We start from the raw sequence: 21,037 nt of genomic DNA on the forward strand, positions 1-21,037 counted from the left end.
CATCACTGAAACATTTCCATACAGAGAAAGCGACTCATATAAATGGTAACCAGTTGAAATGCTGGATGAACACCAACTGGCTTGAAGCAAAATTTTGTATCATTAATTATTTTACAAATTCGAGGTGTTGTTGCTGGCTGCAGGAAATAACTCCATGGGTCGCATGCGCGTTTGAGACCGCAGATCTAAACCAATAATTTACATTACTCCCGAGTCGAAATTATTCCTCGAAATCGACAAATACAATCAGATTAGTCTAGAGTAGAACTGAGTTAAGGAAAGTTATTGTAAGTGAGGACCCAGTGTGTAGGCTCATTGCCAGCACAATCACCACCTCTAATATTACTACAATATCAACTAGTGCTTCTAATGTTAATACTACTGCCACCACCGTCCGCCAACACCAAAGGCCTAATTTTGTTAATTCACGAATGCTGATGAAATTTTTATCATGTTCCCGCCGAACAATGCAGACGAATACGTACACAGATAATAGACCCCATTAAATATTTTACTTCCTTAGCGTATATTGTGCAATTATGTGAGAGTGACAGGTGTAAGGTGAATTTGTTTGCATTTGCAACATGCACAGTTGAGTGAATGTTGGCATACCTCTTATGTTATTATTATGTACTGTGGCTGAATTTTATTTGGATATTGTACTTGTGGAAATTGTACATGATCGAAGCACACTTCTAATCAAAATGGTTGCTCCCATGTTCTCGAAAAATCAGCCTGAATTAGTTTAAAATACGCTATGGTTAGCAGTTTTAAAACAGGGAAAACGAATTTTACCCGACTAGACAATATCTGCTTCTAAAAATGCAATGAATGAATTACAGCATGTGTATAAAGTAATAAAGTTTATCAGCTTTTATTTTATTTTACAATTTACATTTTGAAGTCCAAGAAGTGAAAATGACCAAGTGGAGTTAGCAGTTTCTGATAGATGCACATCTGAAGTAAGGCCAAACTCTATAATCTATAACCCAAATTGTCCCCATCAATCATACACCAAATAAAGGGAATTAAAATTTATTTTAACAATAACTCAGATACAAGTACAAGGTCGTTTTTAAGTACATTATACTAACGAGTGAGGAAAACCTGGATAATTCATTTTCTTCAAGAATCTAACACTATGCACAATGGGCATCATTAGTGCGCCATCTGGACATAGGACACAATTAATTTTACTATATGTTCTCTACATTTGTTTGTCAGTACTGACTTTTCCACTGTGTGTCAATCAATGCAAATCATATGTTAATCTAAATACCTTCAAAGATGACTTCACGGTGAAGTTCTTGTCAAAGGTTGACCTACTCTTTTTTAGATGCTGAACTGTCAACATAGCAGCATGTAAACAGAACACAGATTTCACTTCCAGATCATCACCAAGGCCTTATTACTCACTGTGCTCTGTCGCCGAAATACACACATACAACAACACCCTGAGCTCATATTATCAAGAATGAACAGTTACCTTTAAATCCCTACCAAAAATGCATAACTAAAACTCTTCTATCACCACCAAAATGAGAGAGGAAAAAATGTTCTAAAAATAGACTAGAACTACATTCATGGGTACTGAACTGGAAGTATTAATTGTGAACCGATTAAATCTATGTAGATCATTCACTCATTTCATAAATGTCTGCGTGAGTTCTTTTTTTTTTGGGGGGGGGGGCACCAGACAGATGCCCCCCCCCCATCCTAATTATACTAATTATTTATGTGTTTTTGTGTTCCCCCAGATTTGTTGTATTGTATTATTTCATCGTTTTTATAACGTGAATTAGGAGTTCGGGTATTTTTCAATCCCTAGTGTATCTATAGGGGAGTGTCTCCGAGAGTGATCTCACTTATCCTCTCGGTTTAACTTCCCCTAGTTTGTTTTCCTTGTGACCTTGCTAGGGTCTCCTACATCCCATGTTTGTTATATGTTTGTGTTATGGGTTATTTATGCTATATTGTGTTTTTGTTGGGATAGCTTATTGGATCAAATTCTTGTAGTGTATAAGTTTTCCTATTATATTCCGTATTCATATACAACGGAACTTCTTTTTATACTTTTTGAATTTTGAAGAACGGTGATGTCCCCTTATTTTTTGAATCTTATTGATTCTTATGAATGTGTTAAATCACCTTTCTTAATAAGATTAGGCTGAGCTCCAGGAAGGGTTCACATTTTTTTTTGTTATTATGCTTCTCCCCCTTGGAGCTGGTCTATCTTTTAATTAGAAATATTTCAAAAATGGTTCAATCGTAGAGAAAAAAAAAAAAAAAAAAATTTAAATTTAAATTGATTTGAGTTGCAAACCAAAATTCTGATTTTATACATTTTTTTTAAAGTTTAAATAAGTTTTAAATTTAAATTTAAATTCCAATTTCAATTCACATAGATTTTTGTTGAAGTTAGTGATAGACAAGATAGAGATTCAGTTTAAAATTTATTTTTCAAGAGGGGTTCCTTTCCAGATTCTGCCATGGGCCTGTTCACTTCGCGTAGCGCCATGTGACATAGCCCCATGGCATCATTATCTGTACTTTCCCTCTTGAGGTATTCCCTAAGTTAAAATTTAATTGGGCCACACTTCTTAATATTAACAATAAAACTTGAAATTTTATATAAAGTTGCTTTGCTAAAATCACCATCAAGATATAGTATACATTGTGGTTTAAAATTACTGTTTATGTTTATTTCATCAATTATATTTTTCCTATCATTATGTGTTTCCCTACAATTTAACATTACGTGTTTTTTTATTGAAAATGCCTATTTTACACAGCGGACATTTAGGCGGTGCTCCGACCATATGCCGTCTCGCTGCAACCTCTCCCGTCAACCACGCATCATGCATGTATTTGAAGGCGAGGCTTTGTATTTTTAAAGATCCTAATTGTGACCAGTGCCCCCATGCCTTTTTCCAGTTAACGTATAAATTTTCACGTTCGACTTTACTTTGTATATTTTTGGTTATGTCATTCCGAATCCATTTATATGAGAGTTTTTCGTCCTGGTCCCAAAATTCTTTTTTGTCCCTATATTTCATTAATAATTCTTTTATACTCTTGTATTTTCTAGGTGTTTCTAAAAGTTTCATTACTTTATTATTTTTATATATTCCCTCCCTGTTCCGCAAAACGAAACCAAACCAATATATATATATCCCCTCCCATGGTACTTTAGGTTCGTCACTCAGTCGTTTAAATCTATTTAAAATATTGGTAATTTTTAAAATTATGGGGCTTGGTAACCCTATTCCCCCTGATTCTTTTGCTTTGTATAATGTTTCTTTTATCACATAATGTAGTTTAAAATCCCACATATATTTGATTATAAGTTTATCTATGTTATTTAAAATTATGTTACTTATGTTGGTAGACTTCATAATATAATTCAAATTTGTATACATATATGTTTTGGCCACCTGGGCCCGTTCCATTAAACATAACGGCATAAGTGCCCAGATATCGATATTCCTTTTTATCTCACTTTCCATTTTGTTACAGTTTTCCTTTTCTCCATTTTTGCCAAAGTACACACCAAGTGCTTTAACAGTATCTTTGAACATATGGGCTGGTATGCTAGAAAGCCTACCGCGCCAGTTACCTATCTCTAAAATTTCTGTTTTATCATGGTTTATTTTGGACCCCGATGCTCTTCCAAATTTTTCATATTCCTTTATAAGGTTCTCAAAGGATTTCGGATCCTCTAAAAAGTTAGTGCAATCGTCTGCATGTTGTAACATTTTCACTTCCTCTTTGACATTTGGAACTTTTAGACCTTTAATTCCTTTATTTAGTTTTACACTGATACTGAGCATTTCAATTGCTATTACGTATAATAGCATCGATAGTGGGCACCCTTGCCGCACTGATCTTTTAATGTCAAATTGTTCTGTCATGGCTCCGTTATTTTGAACTCTTGAGGTTATGTTATTATATAAAATTTTTGTCCATTTCCGGAAAGGTTCTCCGAAACCAAATTTTTCCAGGACTTTCTGTATATAGTTATGCTCTATTCTATCAAAGGCTTTTTCTTGATCAAAAAGTACCATAGTAACTTTCTGTCCCTTATTTTGTACATAGTCTATAATTGCAGTTATACTTAATATATTATTTTGTATGTCCCTATTTTTTGGCCCACACGTTTGGTTTACATTTATTATTTCACCTATCCCCTTTTTTAGTCTATTGCTTAAGATTCTACTCAATATTTTGTAATCCGTGTTAAGGAGGGAGATGGGCCTCCAATTTTTTAGTTCTTCCCTATCCCCTTTGCCTTTATATATTAAAATGATGACCCCTTCTTTCATCGTTTCCGACATTTCTTTATTTCTTAAAAATATACTGTTATATAACCATTCTAGAATGGGCAACAGCTCTCCGCAAAATGTCATATAGAATTCTGCAGAGAGTCCATCTCCTCCTGGAGATTTTCCCTTATTCATTGTATTTATACTATCTAAAATTTCTTCCTATGATATAAAATCATCACATATTTGTTTAAAATTGTCGTTAATTTTTTCACATGGTATTTCTTGTAAGTAATCATCAATTTCATTCTCTGATATTTTTTGAGACGTATATAGTGTTGCATAGTAGTTTTTAATATGATCCATAACTTCATGTTTTTCCTTTATTGTTGTTGTTGTTGTGTTGATTTTGATTTTCTCCATAAATTTATCTCCCCCCCCCCATTCTTTTCTCCTCTCTTTTATATAATCCCTCTGCATTTTTATATATCCCCGTAAATTTCCCTGCCCTAATTTCTCTACCCCTACCTTCTATTTTACTTATTTCTTCCAATCTGTTTTTTAAATTGGTCTCGATATCTTTAGCATTTGTTTTTTGTAGTTGGTATCTGATTGCTTCCCTTTCTGTTTTCAGTTTCCTACTTTTTAAATTCCATACCCCCATTTTATTCTATTTTTAAGTGTTACAGTCATATTAATAAGTTTATGATCGGATATTTTAAAATCTGTAATATTCGTTTCTTTGTGTACATTTTTATCATAGTTGTTGCAGTAAAATTTATCTAAGCGACTTCCTTTATTTATTTTATAATCAAAAGTATATTCCTTCCTTAATAAGTTCTGTACTCTGTAAACATCCGTTAATTTATATTTTTTGATAAAAAATCCATATCCGGTTTAATTCTAATATCGTTCGGTGCTAGATCTCCCTCCCTATCTATATTTTCTCCCACCCAGTTAAAATCGCCCCCTATAATAATATTTCCTGTTGCATATTTCTCTATATATTTATTTAAATGCTCTAAGAAAATTTTTTTTTGTTCCCTGTTTGCTGGCATATATATATTAATTATGTGCATATCCTCTATTGTAATGTGTATCATCCTACCTTTAAATACCTTATCTACTTCTATTCTATCCCATGACAACCCTTTTTTATTTTTGATTAAAACTGCCACCCCTCCTTTAACATCTGTGTGTTCGTAATCACTAATTAATAAAATTCCATTCAGGTAATTTTCCATTGTTATTTTTATATTATCTTTACAACCGTCATGCGTCTCTTGTATTAACAATACATCATAATTTAGATCTTTAGGGAATTTAAAGATTTTTTCCCTATTTATGCCATTTATATTTATAGACAAGAACTGTAAATTTTTTCCCTCCATTCTTGTCTCTTCCCAGGGTGTCGCTTTTTTTTTTTTTAAATTATTCTATTCTTTTACAAGTTGTTATTGGCTTTTGTGTTAAATACTTGTTTGTGAAAAGTCTGTTGGGGGGGGGGGGGCCACTGGTTTCCCCACCTCCCTCTGATGTAATTGTACTACTTTGGGTTTCCCCTGCACTTGTCACTGTTGTTTGGATCGTACTTTCTGTTTCTGTGTTATATGTTTGTATAGATTCTGTTGTTGATATTATGTGTCCGGTGTCTTCCTCCATTTCTGTGTCATTTTCTGTATCCGGTTCAGATTCATTTCGCCCCATTGCTTCTCCCTCGCTTTCAATTTCTGGGTCTTCTTCTTCTTGCATTTGCTCTATTTCTGCTTCTGCGGTTTTCTTTCCCTGTTTATTCTTTTTCTTCCGTTGTAATGACTTTTCCTGGGGTGATATTACATCCGAGTTCCTTTTCGCCCTCCTTCTCTTGGGCATCGGCGTCGACGTCAGGGGGGTATCTGTCTGTGGGCTATCTTCTATTTGTGTATTCTCCTCTCCTAGAATGTCAAATCTATTTTTCGTAACTATCTCTTCTTCGTTTTGCACACATGATCTTGAAGTTTTGTTTGGGCTCAGGTAGTTCTCCCACTCTAGTGTCTTGTGCCCTTCTATTTTAGTGATTTCAAGCTCGGGTAGGGCTTGTATTTCTTCTTCTTTTTCCTTTTCTTTTTCCTCCCTTACTTGCCTTATCAGGTTTAGAATCTCTTCCTGTTGTTGTTGTAGTTGTTGTTGTTGTTGTTGTTGTTGTTGTTGTTTTTGCTGCTGGAGTGGAGTTTTCTGCCCTTGTCCTGCCGCTTTGCTGGCATAGGTATCCTCCTGTTGTTTGGGTCTTTTATATTCCCCCTTGGCAGTCTCTGGGTCCGTGTCCTTTTTGGTGGCACAGGGGGCAAACTCTATCCTGTTCGCTCCCCCTGTACCATGTTTTAAGACGGAAGCCCAAAACATAGAAGAAGATCGGGATCTTCTTTGCGTCTTCCGTGCTTACATATAGGAGTCTATTTCCAGACTGGATGGGGGCAAAACCCCATACAGTCGCCATTTTGTGTGTCACAACTGTCACTCCTGTCTTCTTTTTAAGCTTTTCCACCAACTCTTGGCTGTCCACTTCCATGGGAAGCCCCATTACGTTGATTTCTGTTAGTCTGGGTTCCATGGTCCTGATGAAGGGTGCTGCTTTGTAGACTTTGGCTATCATCCCCTTTATACTTAGTTCTTCCTCTTTTAGTAATGATACCCCTCCTTTTGGGTAGATCACGAACTTGTTTAGACCGCCGTTTTGTAGGGCTTCAATCTTTCCTATGTCTACTCCCATAGTGTGAAGTCCCATCAAAACTTCACTTTGTCTTGGTGGGTTGGTGGCCCCTTCAAAGTCGATGGTCTGACACCCAGCCGGGTGATTGACTATCATTCTGTTGTCCTCATATACTGTATGGAAGTATTGCCGGATCTTGGATCTGACTGGTGCGGTTTGTCCTTCATCTTGATCCATTTTTCCATTTTTTTGTTCTAATTATTGTGTGTGTGGGTTGCACGCTACTATTAATGCGAAATAAATCTTCCCTATTTGATTTCGTTGTTTTATAGCCGGTCAACCCCTTCTGCTTTATTTCTAAATCTTACAGTAATACTACAAATATGCTAATTTATGAAATATAAAGTGCAAACAACACTGTTTGCAACAATGACTAGGTGAATTCAACTCACTCTGCTTTGTCGCACATAATCCCAGCCGGGACTAATATCATGCAACGGTGCGGAATAATTGAAAATGTTACAGTAATACAAAAAATAACTTGTAAATAGGTATTAGTATAAAAACAAATATCCCTTTCTACCTCTCCTCAGTGCTTTGTCCTTGCCATTTTCAGACGATAAAACAACACACACTGTACTTCTCAAGACTGCGTGAGTTCGAGTCTAGGCTCGACCAGCGTGGACATATGAGAAAGACTGCCAGTTTGTTCACGTAAGCCAGGGGCACTTAATGGGGTCTTTCTGGTTTCTCCACGCAGCAAATATACTGGCCGATATGACTGGTCTATAATGTGCTGACACATGGCGTTAGCCCCACCCCCGCCATCTCAACTTATCATCTACTTTATTAGCAATTCATTCAACCTTATCGACTTGACTTTGCAAATAGTAAAACTCACTAGTATATTCAATGACACGATGAATTGAGCTGTCTTGCTAATCTTAACAAATGTGTCCAAGCATTTGACAATATGTTTTGCACAGTTTAAAATATACGATGTTGTGACAAGCCTTTGACAGTAGGTTTGCTTATTTCAAAACACGTGACATTGTGGCAATTTGCACTATCAAAATGTGTGACAATATGGCAAGCCTTTGACAATATGTTTACACAGACAAAATATGTAAAGAAATCTCAAAAGCTAGTATCAGTAACTACAGTTCTCTCTCTCTCTCTCTCTCTCTCTCAGAAATGTCCCTAAAATCTGAGCTGAGGTATTAGTTTACAAAAGCAACAACAAACCACAACGATCTATATGACTAATATTTCATTTACATACATATCTTACCCATGATCCCACGTTCAGTCGCCAGTTGGAGCTGATTAGGTACACTGTATTCTCTTCAGTTTACTTCTCAGACGTCCACTTTGATGTTTCTGAACCTTTGGAAGGATCTTGAAGTTCTCCGAGATAACAAGCAGTATAAATACTCCATTTCATCACAATGTCATTCATTAAAATAGAACTTAGACGTTCCAGGAACTAGAGTCGAAGTTTTCTGAACATGGTTTAACCTCGCGTGGTACTTCATATTGGTATACAGAAAGTAAAAACAGACCCCACTACTCAAAAATGACCTTTGCACGGACGGAAAGCGTTGATCTGTTGGTTATTTCAGCAAAGCCCATCACACATGAATCTTAAATGTTGATCGCAAATGTGTGTGTGTGTGTGTGTGTGTGTGTAACGCCATTTTCAGCACAAGATAGGCTATACATGGCAATCAGTTTAAATGGTGAAGGAAGAAACCATCAAAACCCCAGAAAGAACCACCAACCCACGAGCAGCTACTGGCAAGCTTTCTCACATATCCATACTAGTCGAACCAGAGACTCGAACCCACGCAGAGGTGAGATGATCCGTAACGGTGAGCGCTTTAGACCACAAGGCCACTCTGCTGTTATGTAAATCACCTTTGCGCCGTTGACGGAATCGATAACAAATTGTTTGATTAATAAATTTGTCATTTGTTTTTCTCGGTTGTGGATTACTTCTTATAATGAGCAAAGTGTGTCAAAAATCTAAATCCCGGAGGGTGTGTCCCTCAAATGAAACAATGATAAGAGGAAGCTGACTATATTTTATGGCACTAGTTATACTGATAAAGACGATATTACAAACCAATTGAACCTCTTTTTATTACTACTATGTAACAAAAACTTTACAGCTCTAATTGTACAGAGCCCAAAATAGACAAACTGATTGCCTTAGTGAATGAAAGGGTACCCGCTCATGTTAGTTTCGATATCTCCCTAACAACAATAAATTACACAGATTATATTATTAATAAAATAAACTAACAAATCAATGTGTCTAGATGGAATTCACCCGAAAACGCATTAAATGTCCGCTTTTTTTAAATCTCAGAGTCGTAGAAATAAGTAAATAAATGTTGTCTCACCTCCTATAAATTCCCGGAGTCGCTGAAAAATAGCAAAAAGGTATTTGCAGTTCGTGAGGGAATTGAAAAGAATGACACATCCAAAATATCGGCCCATATCTGTTTTATCTGTACTTTCAAAAACTTTCAAGGGGGCACTAACCTGATATTCTTTGCAAAATCAAAACTGATATTTGGATTTGAAGTTGGAATGAGTTTTTCACTTGTCAGCTCCATTTCTTGTATTCTACATTGATGTTCCCTCTCTTGCTTCTCTTTCTCCAATTGTCAATGCATTTATTTTTTCTGTAACTGTATTTGTCATTTCTGTAACCGCATTTGTCTTTCGTTCTCTCTTTCGTCCTTATCTAACTGCATTTGTTTTTCTTTCTCTCTTTCCTCTCTCTCTCTCTCTCTCTCTCTCTCTCTCTCTCTCATATTGTAACTGCATTTGTTTTTTTTTCTCTCTCTTTCCTGTCTCTCTCCTCTTTCTCAAATTGTAACTGCAATTGTTTTTCTTCTTTCTGTAATAACATTTGTTCTTTCTCTTTCTCCAATTGCGACTACATTTGCATTTGTTTTTCTTCTTTATCTTTCTGAAGTTCTAGCTTCCTCAACTCCAATTCCATCTTCTATTTTCATTCTAATTCCTTTACTTGTTTGTCAAAGTCTGATACAAACTTACTGATCGAAACCAAAGCACATTTATCCAAACTGTTCTTTTCTACCAAGTACTGGACCCCAATATTTTTTATTTTCTACCAAGTACGGACCACAATATTATTTATTTTCTACCAAGTACGGACCACAATATTTTTTATTTTCTACCAAGTACTGGACCCCAATATTTTTTATTTTCTACCAAGTACGGACCACAATATTTTTTATTTCTTGCTTCGTTAAGGAAGTCATTACCTCAGAAAGATCATATTTTCTGGCAAGTTGAATTAATTCGCCTTTTTTTAAAAAAGGTCTAATTGATTCTGGGTAGGACTTAAAAGAAAGATTTCCCCTTTTGATGATATTTTAGAAACAGCTTGCCGATTTCACTAAAGATTTCAAAAGCATGTGGAATTGAAATTTTTCAAATAACAGAGTTTTCTTAAATACTTTAGCCGAAATTAAAAAATCCATGGTCTAGTCCCCAATTCTTATGTTACGTGTTTAGGCTCTAATAAACGGGTAACAAAAGAAAGAGTGAAAACAACAAGCTTTTAAAAAATTCACATTCAATTATGGTCAAGTTCACATTCAATTATGGTCAAGTTCACATTCAATTATGGTCCAGTTGGTCAAGTTCACACTCAATTCATAAGTCATGTTTACATTCAATTATGGTCAAGATTATGTTCAATTATGGTCAATCTGACACTGAATTCATGGTCAAGTTCACATTCGATTATGGTTAAGTCCACATTCAATTCATGGTCAAGTTTACATTCAATTATGGTGAAGTTCGCATTCAATTATGGTCAAGTTCACATTCAATTTATGGTAACGTTCATTTTAAATTATGGTCATGTTCACAAGTTCACGTTTAATTCAATTCATGGTCGAGCTATTGTAACTTAAAAAATGCACAGAAAAAGCAATTGGAACATTTTTTCCGAATTCGACACTCAAAAACAGCTAGAGAGATATTCAGATCTATTGAGGTTACGACAGAAAAAACTTAATGACCCCCTTTTTAAATAAAAATAATAATATGGCTTCTCTTCTAGATTATCACTTATGTTCTTGGATTTATAGTCCATATCTTTTCCATCGGTAATTCCGAAATCTAGGAGTAGTATTAGATATCTGTGTGGGTGGCAATGTATAGAATCCAAAATTTAATTCCCGTTACTTTCCCCAGAAAGGCTGTGTTGGTGCGCTGTCCAATGCAAACGATGAAATTTGCCAGTCAGAGCAAACACTTGGGGAAGGTTTCTGAAACTATAAGCTTCGAAAAACTCCAAAATCTTGGGGTGGGGTGGGGTGGTTTTGAAACACTTGTCATAGTTTTGGCAAAAGAATAAAAAATTTAAATCATTAATAAATTATTTTAACATACCTTCATAGAAACTATTTTTTTTACCACTAATTCGATTATTAATACCACCACCACTATTATTATTATTATTATTATTATTATTTCTGTGGTTGTTGGTACATATTTTGGAAAAAAATAACTTCTAATTTGTTAGTCTATGTCCCTATGTAAATGAGGAGGGGCTGCGAAAAAATTAGTCAGGAAATCACTCCATTAAAATATATATCACAGGAAATCTACTAACACTATATCTCCTACACAGTGAATTTATATTTGTGTCGTGTGTGTGAGGTAGAATTTTTCTAAAACGACAATGGCGACCTATGTCCTTTCTTTTACCATCCTACTTCATCATCCGTGACTGATTGTGCCGTCAAAACCGCGACTACCACCAGAAAGCCACTGACATCTGAAGTGTAACCGTTTTAATGGAATTGCATAATTTATCAGCTACATCTGCAGTAACGAAGCTTCACATCATCAGCAGCAGCTCTATTACCATAATTATCAGTGTCACCTCGTTATCATCGTCATCATCGGATCAGGGCAAAAACTGGAGATATTTTACAAGCGATGTCAGAATCTCGCTATATCACATGTTATTCGAAAGTAATTCGTGGAAGCAAAATACACATGCACACAAACAAGTCACTGCTGCCATTATAAGCACCACCACTACTCCTACCATAGTACCACAAATGCTACTGCTGCTGCTACTAATATTACTACTACTGCCTCGTCCCGATGTAATTTTGGTAGAGTCTGTGTTGTGAGGAGGGTAATTAGGGTCATTCGACTGTAATTGGAGTACAGAACATGAGTAGGGATGGGTCATGGTTATTTCCATACGCTGTACGTACTACCTAAGAATTTCCTTTAAAATTTTCAAGTATCTGGGTGAGTCGTTTTGTACTGTAGCTAATTTATGGCTGTAGTGATAACTGATGCATGGCAAAGAAAGAAAGAAAGATCATATTATGGACTATTAAACAGCACTAGTGCTAACATTTTAAAAATGTTACATTCCTTTCGTTTTCTGTTAAGTCGAAATATCGAAAAATGTTGAAATCAAGCTTGTTTTTAATCTATAAAGGATTGCACATTAATTTTTATGGTAATATAAAGACTATGCATTGCACATGCCGACAGGGCCGGATCAGGTGAAGTGTTTGGGGTGTTTCCCCCCCCCCCCCATTTCAAAAAGGTTCTGACTTTCCTCTAAAGGGCACCAAAACAAAAGTATATGTGTCTATTTACTCACATTGTGCACAATACTCAATAAACGTACGCAACAATAAAACGAAGTTCAATTTCAATAGACCAGTGACTGTACGTTTATGCGTGTGCAATTTTTTTTAGCCGGGGTGGGGGTTGGGGTCAGGAAACCCTGGACACTCCCCTCGATCTGGCCCTGGCCAATGCGATGAAATGAGATCACACGCATGTGTGTGTGTCTGTGTGTGTGTCTGTGTGTGTGCTTGTGTGTCTACGTTTTTCCCAGTGAAAGTTTACGTTTTAAGATCTATTTCTCTTTTTCCCCCACCCTTTCTCTCTCTCTCTCTCTCTCTCTCTCTCTCGTAAAAAAACAGGAAGAAAGGACACAAAATACGCCTGGAATGTGTAACCAAATATATCTACTTTTTCTGTATATGTCATAGTTTTGATCTGACTGTTATGGGAAATTAAATTTCTGTCGCATCCTAAGTTCATGTAGGACAGATAAGAAATGAATAATGTATGATACTGTATGGGTCATGTCTGATAAATGAATAATGCATGATACTGTATGGTTCGTGTCTAATAAATGAATAATGCATGATACTGTATGGGTCATGTCTAATAAATGAACAATGTATGATACTGTATGGGTCATGTCTAATAAATGAATAATGCATGATACTGTATGGGTCGTGTCTAATAAATGAATAATGCATGATACTGTACGTGTCTTGTCTAACAAATAGATAATGTATGATACTGTACGTTTCATGTCTAATAAATGGATAATGTAAGATCTGTACGTGTCATGTCTCTTTATCATTGAAGCTCCAGTAGATGGGATACTCCTCATATTCAAAACCAATTTCATAAATAGGTTCATGTGAAGAGTTCTCTGGCGCCATTATATATATATATATATATATATATATATATATATATATATATATATATATATATATATATATATATATTCAGCATTAAGAGGTTAGTGTTACGACTGGTCGGCCTGGTGACAGGATAATGTGACTGGGTGGGACATCATGCTACATGTCTGCGGCATGATGCCCCAGTGCTAGACATCACTATAAACTGTCACACTGCAGACATCGTAGCGATATGCCTGATAAATTGCTAAAGCTACGTTAAAAATCCAAATCACACATATTTGTATCCATGCATTTGTAGTTTGTGTTGGATAATACTGCTTTTTAATAGCTTTAAGTTACAGCCAAGACATGACAAGTAACCTTGAGATGACTGAGACCTTAACTTTACAGAGAGGATCTTGATAGTAGTACATGACATACCATCCAAAATATTTTATTTTCATTATTTAAAGGAGCTCTACTGCATCCATTTTCCAACATTTTTACATTACTTTCATTTTCTCCATTTGATTCAAAATGTCGAAAACTTCTAAATTAAGCTTGTATTTAATCTAATGAGGAAAACCTCATTTAAAGACGGCCCAGCTTCAACGTACGTCGGGCTTACTTTGTCTAAAAATAGAGTTTTGACGGCGTTAATGTGATCACGTGATAAATCGACTAGTAATCTAAGGCGTGGGAGTGGATGTTCAAGCTTTGACATAACTGTATATGATAATAAAAACTATGTGCTGCCGCCGATGTGATCGAATAGTTTTAATACATATTAATGTTCTTTTCTTCAAGAAAAGTAGTTTTTATTTGCAGTTTTACAGCATTTGATAAAGCAAGCAATATTTGTGTGTAGTTGGATTAAGGGGGTCATCTCAAAGTGTTACTAACTGTAGGTTATAACCTTTCACTCTCTCTCCCTCTCTCCAAAGTATGATTTGTCTATATGTTTATTTATATGGTACACACACACACACACACACACACACACACACACACATCTCAAATTCATATATAGTGCAAGTTTAATGTTAATTAGAGATTATATATAAGTGGTTCCAAAGACGTTGATTACCAAAGTAAACTTAAAGGAGCAATATAGCATAAACTTTCAAATTTGTCTTTTATTTTATTTTTATGTTAAATTCGAAATGTCGAGAACTGTTGAAATGATCATCGTGTTTGATCTAAAAATGCTGAAAATCGCGTTTAAAGACAGATAAACTTCGCATAAGTTGGACTTTCCTCTACTAAAAATGTAACTTGTCTAACGGTAATATGGTCACGCGATTAAATCAAATGACGCTTTACGGAATAAAACGGCGAGAGTGGATTGTTATGCTTTCACGTTACTTTTTGTGATTACAAAAGACTAGTTGTGGCTGCAGCTCATGGGATGATATAGTTTTAATGCACAGTAATACATCCTCCTTATATTACAGTAGTTTTTGCATGTTGTTTTAGAGCAGTGGATACAGCAAGTATTTTCTTGTGTAATAGGATCGTCGGGGTCATCTCAAACTTTTGACGATTGAAAATTAGCTTTATCACATCTCTGTCTCTGTCTGTCTGTCTGTCTCTCTCTCTCTCTCTCTCGTATTCGTAATATAAACTAACAAATGGGATGGGTTACTATCTGTTTATTTATACTGTAAACACATACTAATCCCATGTCTGCATAATGACACCTTAATGTTAATAAGTGAAGCTGTATAGAAGTTTTAGCATGGATGTGAGGAAATATAGTCAGACATTTTCCGTCCTTACGGCCGTAATTCTAACTGTCTTTCTGACGAAAGAATTACGAAAGGTTAATGACAGTCGATTAAAGATTGCGAGGCCAACAGCAGATGGCCGGATATGTGTTTATTTAGTAATTAGTCGCTTCAAATGGATTTCAGTTCTTTGTGTCGCTCATAAGACCAGATTTTTACTAAGCAAAGACGAACACAAAAAAGAAGAAAAAAGAGGCCTACCAGCCAATCGATATTAGAGGAATTTAAAAAATATGCCGGTAGGAGAAGCTAATGTCTCGGACAGACATGGGGACAATGAAATATCTATTCATACCTGTGTAAAATTAATCAGTGGTTTCCTTACCTTTTGGAAGAAAGGAGCATACAAGAAATTATCAAAAAGAATTCTGGGGGAATGACCACTCCGAGCGAACGAGACTCGCAAACAAGGGGAAGAGGAATTTTTAACTAGTTAAGAAATCGAAACCTTTTACAGGTAAGAAATATCTCAGCTGAATATTTGTGTGGATTTTCGTATAACATTTAGACGGTGCGTGTGTGTGGGGGGGGAGAGTGTTACGGAACTTCGTCAGCAATACTATTTGTATCTAGAGCAAGGCGTGTATGAAATAAGTAGACGCTAGTGTCTGAAGATAGCCTGGTAAAGTGTTTGCCATTTGATAAGAAGTCAGTGAGAGAGTGGTAGATTACGAGAATGAGAATAGGGAGAACAGGATGTACGTTCCATATATTTTCTACAGAAATCTGCCAGGGTGCACGTAAGAGGCGGCACTGAACTCCAAGAGAGGGATGATTGAAGTACAAGAATTAGTACAGAAGGAGTGCGGAAGGAAGGAGTGCAAGGAGTAGCACAGGCAGAGTGCAGGAGGGAAGAAGGAAGGAGAATAGAAGAAGAGAGAACGAATGCAGATGAGTACAATGGACTACTCACTGAAAGGAGAGTCTCACATTAGGACTTTACCTCTCAAGTGATGAAATAAAGAAAGGCATTTGTTAACAGGCCAATTAATGTATTTATTTATGAGTGAAGTTAATTGGAAGATTTATATCCAGAAATTACTTTAATAGTTTTTTTTTATGATTAATACTGATTAATTTGTTATATATTTTACTTTGATTTGTTCATGTATTTAGGTTGTCGGCATTGCTGACTGGGGGCTCGTGAGTCATTCCAGATTGAAAGTCCACATTTCTGCCGTATTAGTCCTACTACTTTGGAAGTGTTGTAACAATGACGTCCATGGAAGACAGTGGACTCCTACACACACACACACACACACACACACACACACGGACAAAGAAAATCCGAGATAAACCAGGTTATTAACATGAAAGTATAAAAGAAAACATTTTTAACAGGTCGCAACTCTTTGTCTATAAAATAAGTGAAATATATTGGGTTTAATGAAATATGCTTTGAAAGAATCAAGTATGGCATATTAGGCTAACACTGAAATAAAGGTAAAATAAAAGAAAATCAATATTAATATTAATTTGCTGGTTCAGCTGGGTTCAAAGATGTTTCGCCTTGTTTTAGTAATCTAAGGACTGCCCATTCAATTTTCAGACTTGTGTTGGAGGCTCCAATATTTAACCCCAAACATTCAACATTTGTAGCCCTCAAATAGCTTTATGAATTTTTCGCTCAGGTTTGTGGACAAAAACTTGTTATAACCATTATTCTAGATGAAAATAATTAATAAGGTTGAGGTAATAGAAAAATCTCTAGTTTCAAAGGAAATCCAAGATCAACCACTCCCACACTGCCAAAATAAGCTTTTTGCAAGTTTCTAGTTCTCCATAGATACACCGATTGCTACGTGGTTAGATATCTTGACCATTCTCGACCCACCTCCCCCGTAATACTTAGATTTACATGCAACGATAACGCCGTGGGGAGGGAGGGCTTGGAATTTAATACCTTCCTCTGCTCATCACAAAAATCAGTTCACGGTGTATGAGAGAGTGGAAACACGAGATATGAGTTGATAATTTGAAGGGGAGTGGGAAGTTGAGACTTCTTGATACATCGGGTCATTGTGCTGCACTGGATGTTTGAATCAGGTCTCTTAAAATAAGGCACGACACCTATCTATCTGTCTATCTATTTAGTCTTAAAATAAGTAACAAAAGAGATCGAAAACATATTAGTGTTGTAGAATTGAAAATATAATTTATTTCCCTAAAATGCAAAGTGAAAGATTAAATATCACTTACAGTATGGTGAATGAAATCCTAAACTCCTCAATAATTATATCAAGTCCAAAATTATTGAGTAATCCAAATGAGTTCCAATAGTATTCCGAATAATGGTCAGTAATGTACTGATGTATGAACAGTACAGAAGAATCACTATGACATAATCACATAATGAATTCACGGTATTTCCTATACAACTATAAATCCAAATGTCCTTAAAGAATTCACATTCACAGTAATTCCGTGATAACTATAAATGTATTTGATTGAATTCGCAGTATTTCAGTGACAGTTATTAAATATCCAACTGTGTTTGAATGAATTCCCATTATTTTCGTGTCACCTATTATTCCAATTAATCTCAATAGTTCGAAAACTGCCATTCAAAAAATGATTAAATGAAATCAATGAATTTCTCTCAATATGACTGAATAACCTCGAACACAGCTACTACTACTACTACTACTATATAATGCTAAAAGACTAAACTTTCTTAATACATTTTCAACGAATCTCTGTGACTCCATTGCCGAAGTAAAACCCAGACTTGCCTTAGAATGAGCTCCAATGTGTGTATAGACATGAAATTTCATCATTATACCCTATTCCAATGTCCGTATCAATTGTATATACTTAAAACTTTCAGATTATTCTTATTCACAATAGCCAGAACACGTTCAACATAACACTACAACTATTTAACGCAGCAGTAATAGCAATAATAAACATGTTTAAAAATTTTAAACTAGTTATTGTTTTCAAACTGTAAACATTTTGAATTTGTATGATGAAGTAGTTCAGAATCAAAGGTAGCAAAATAGGGAATTTCGGAATTTCATGAAGATTATAATATATTGTTGAATAACATTCCCTTAACTGTTTGTCTTGAGTGACAGATATTAACATGTACATTGGACAACACAACATAATGTTTTCTTGGGGAAAGTTGTTGCTGTTGTTCGGTTTAACGCAATTTTTCAGCACAAGATAAACTATACATGGCGGCAAGAATAAATGGTGGAGGAAGAACCCGGGAAAACCCAGGAACGACATACCGACACACAAGAAGCTACTGGCAAGCTTTCTCACCTACCCACATTGGCCGATTCCGAGACTCGAACCTATGATATGGCAGTGAAACGTGACAGTGAGCGCTTTAGACCACTCGCCCCCGCCCCCCGCGGGGAAGGTAACAAGGATTCTAAATTTTGATCTATTCACACCCACAACTAATACATCTCCTGGATTTAAGAAGTTTTATATGGGAAGAGTATAGATTTTAAACACAGGGCCAGTATTGTTAAAATCGAAAATACAATACTTGGAAGACTATCCAGGTATAATGTTTAAAATCTAAGTAGAAGTAGACACTACCGTATTTTTAACCTTGAGTTTGGGCAACGACAGGTAATTGAAATATCACTAGTCTATTTCGTCCAAGTCGGACAACATCTTCCGATTGCTTTGTCGGTGTTTGTCTCAAACTCAAACAACCACGAAGGTCACATGAGGACAAGTACAGTGGTCCGAGAGTCGCATCACTGAAACATTTTCATACAGTGAAAGCGACTCATATAAATGGTAACCAGTTGAAATGTTGGAAACAAGAAGTAAACGATATAACAATCGAATTTGTATGAACACCAACTGGCATCAAGCAAATGTTTTGATTATTCAATATTTTACAAATTCAAGGTGTCGTTGCTGGCTAAAGGAAATAACTCCATGGGTCGCATGCGCGTTTGAGACCGCAGATCTAAACCAATACTTTACATTACTCCCGAGTCGAAATTATTCCTCGAAATCGACAAATACAATCAGATTAGTCTAGAGTAGAACTGAGTTAAGGAAAGTTATTGAAATGAGGACCCAGTGTGTAGGCTCATTGCCAGCACAATCACCACCACTAATATTATTACAATATCAACTAGTGCTTCTACTGTTAATACTACTGCCACCATCGTCCGCCAACACCAAAGGCCTAATTCTGTTAATTCACGAATGATGATATAATTTTTATCATGTTCCCGCCGAACAATGCAGACGAATACGTACACAGATAATAGATCCCATTACATATTTTACTTCCTTAGCTTATATTGTGCAATAATGTTAGAGTGACAGGTGTAAGGTGAAGTTGTTTGCATTTGCAACATGCACAGTTGAGTGAATGTTGGCGTACCTCTGATGCTATTATTATGTATTGTGGCTGAATTTTATTTGGATATTGTACTTGTGGAAATTGTACATGATCGAAGCACACTTCTAATCAAAATGGCTGCTCTCATGTGCTCGAAAAATCAGCCTGAATTAGTTTAAAATACACTATGGTTAGCAGTTTTAAAACAGGGAAAACGAATTTTACCCGACTAGACAATATCTGCTTCTAAAAATGCAATGAATGAATTACAACATGTGTATAAAGTAATAAAGGTTATCAGCTTTTTTATAATTTACATATTGAAGTCCAGGAAGTGAACATGACCAAGTGGAGTAATAGTTTTTTGATAGATGCACATCTGAAGTAAGGCCAAATTCTATACTATATAACCCAAATTGACCCATCAATCTTACACCAAATAAAGGGAAATAAAATTTCTTTGAACAATAACTCAGATATATGTACATGGCCGTTTTTAAATACATTATACTAACGAATGAGGAAAACCTGGATAATTCATTTTCTTGAGGAATCTAACACTATGCACAACAGGCAGCCGTAGTGCGCCATCTATGTAGATCATTCACTCATCTCATTTCTGTCTGCGTGAGTTCGAGTCTAGGCTCGACCAGCGTGGGCATATGAGAAAGACTGCCAGTTTGTTCACGTAAGCCAGGGGCACTTAATGGGGTCTTTCTGGTTTCTCCATGCAGCAAGTATACTGGCCAATATGAATAGCCTATAATGTGCTGAAAAATGGCGCTAGCCTCACCCCCGCCATCTCAACTTATCATCTACTTTATTAGCAATTGCTTCAACCTTATCGACTTGACTTTGCAAATAGTAAAACTCATTAGTATATTCAGTGACACGATTAATGGAGCTGTCTTGCTAATCTTAACAAATGTGTCCAAGCATTTGACAATATGTTTTGCACAGTTTAAAATATACGATGTTGTGACAAGCCTTTGACAGTAGGTTTGCTTATTTCAAAACACGTGACACTGGCAATTTGCACTATCAAAATATGTGACAATGTGGCAAGTCTTTGACAATATGTTTATACAGTCAAAATATGTAAAGAAATCTCAAAAGCTAGTATCAGTAACTACAGTTCTCTCTCTCTCTCTCTCTCTCTCATGAAATGTCCCTAAAATCTGAGCTGAGGTATTACTTTAAAAAAGCAAAAACAAACCACAACGATCTATATGACTAATATTTGATTTACATACATATCTTACCCATGATCCCACGTTCAGTCGTCAGTTGGAGCTGCTTAGGTACATTGTATTCTCTTCAGTTTACTTCTCAGACGTCCACTTTGATGTTTCTGAACCTTTGGAAGGATCTTGAAGTTCTCCGAGTTGACAAGCAGTATAAATACTCCATTTCATCACAATACCATTCATTAAAATAGAACTTAGACGTTCCAGGAAATAGAGTCGAAGTTTTCT

The 21,037-nt window shown here is 35.8% G+C and overlaps 1 protein-coding gene across 4 annotated transcripts in view; it reads right to left on the reverse strand.

Annotated features, from left to right (window-relative positions):
• The window catches only part of LOC149780767 (tumor necrosis factor ligand superfamily member 6-like), a 59,994-nt gene extending 38,957 nt beyond the window's left edge, over window positions 1–21,037 (reverse strand). The window contains exons 1-2 of one of the 4 annotated variants that reach the window (XM_089937841.1): window positions 20,825–21,037; window positions 9,357–9,378 (exon numbers count right to left, since the gene is read on the reverse strand). The gene's annotated coding sequence lies outside the window, so the exon portion shown is untranslated. Of the gene's footprint in view, window positions 1–8,242; window positions 10,319–20,815 lie in introns of those variants that run through there. The other 3 variants (XM_089937838.1, XM_089937840.1, XM_089937839.1) reach the window with 3 other exon arrangements.

Source organism: Sinohyriopsis cumingii, chromosome 16 (assembly GCF_028554795.1).
Source record: "Sinohyriopsis cumingii isolate HCF-2022 chromosome 16, ASM2855479v2, whole genome shotgun sequence".
Classification (NCBI taxonomy): domain Eukaryota; kingdom Metazoa; phylum Mollusca; class Bivalvia; order Unionida; family Unionidae; genus Sinohyriopsis; species Sinohyriopsis cumingii.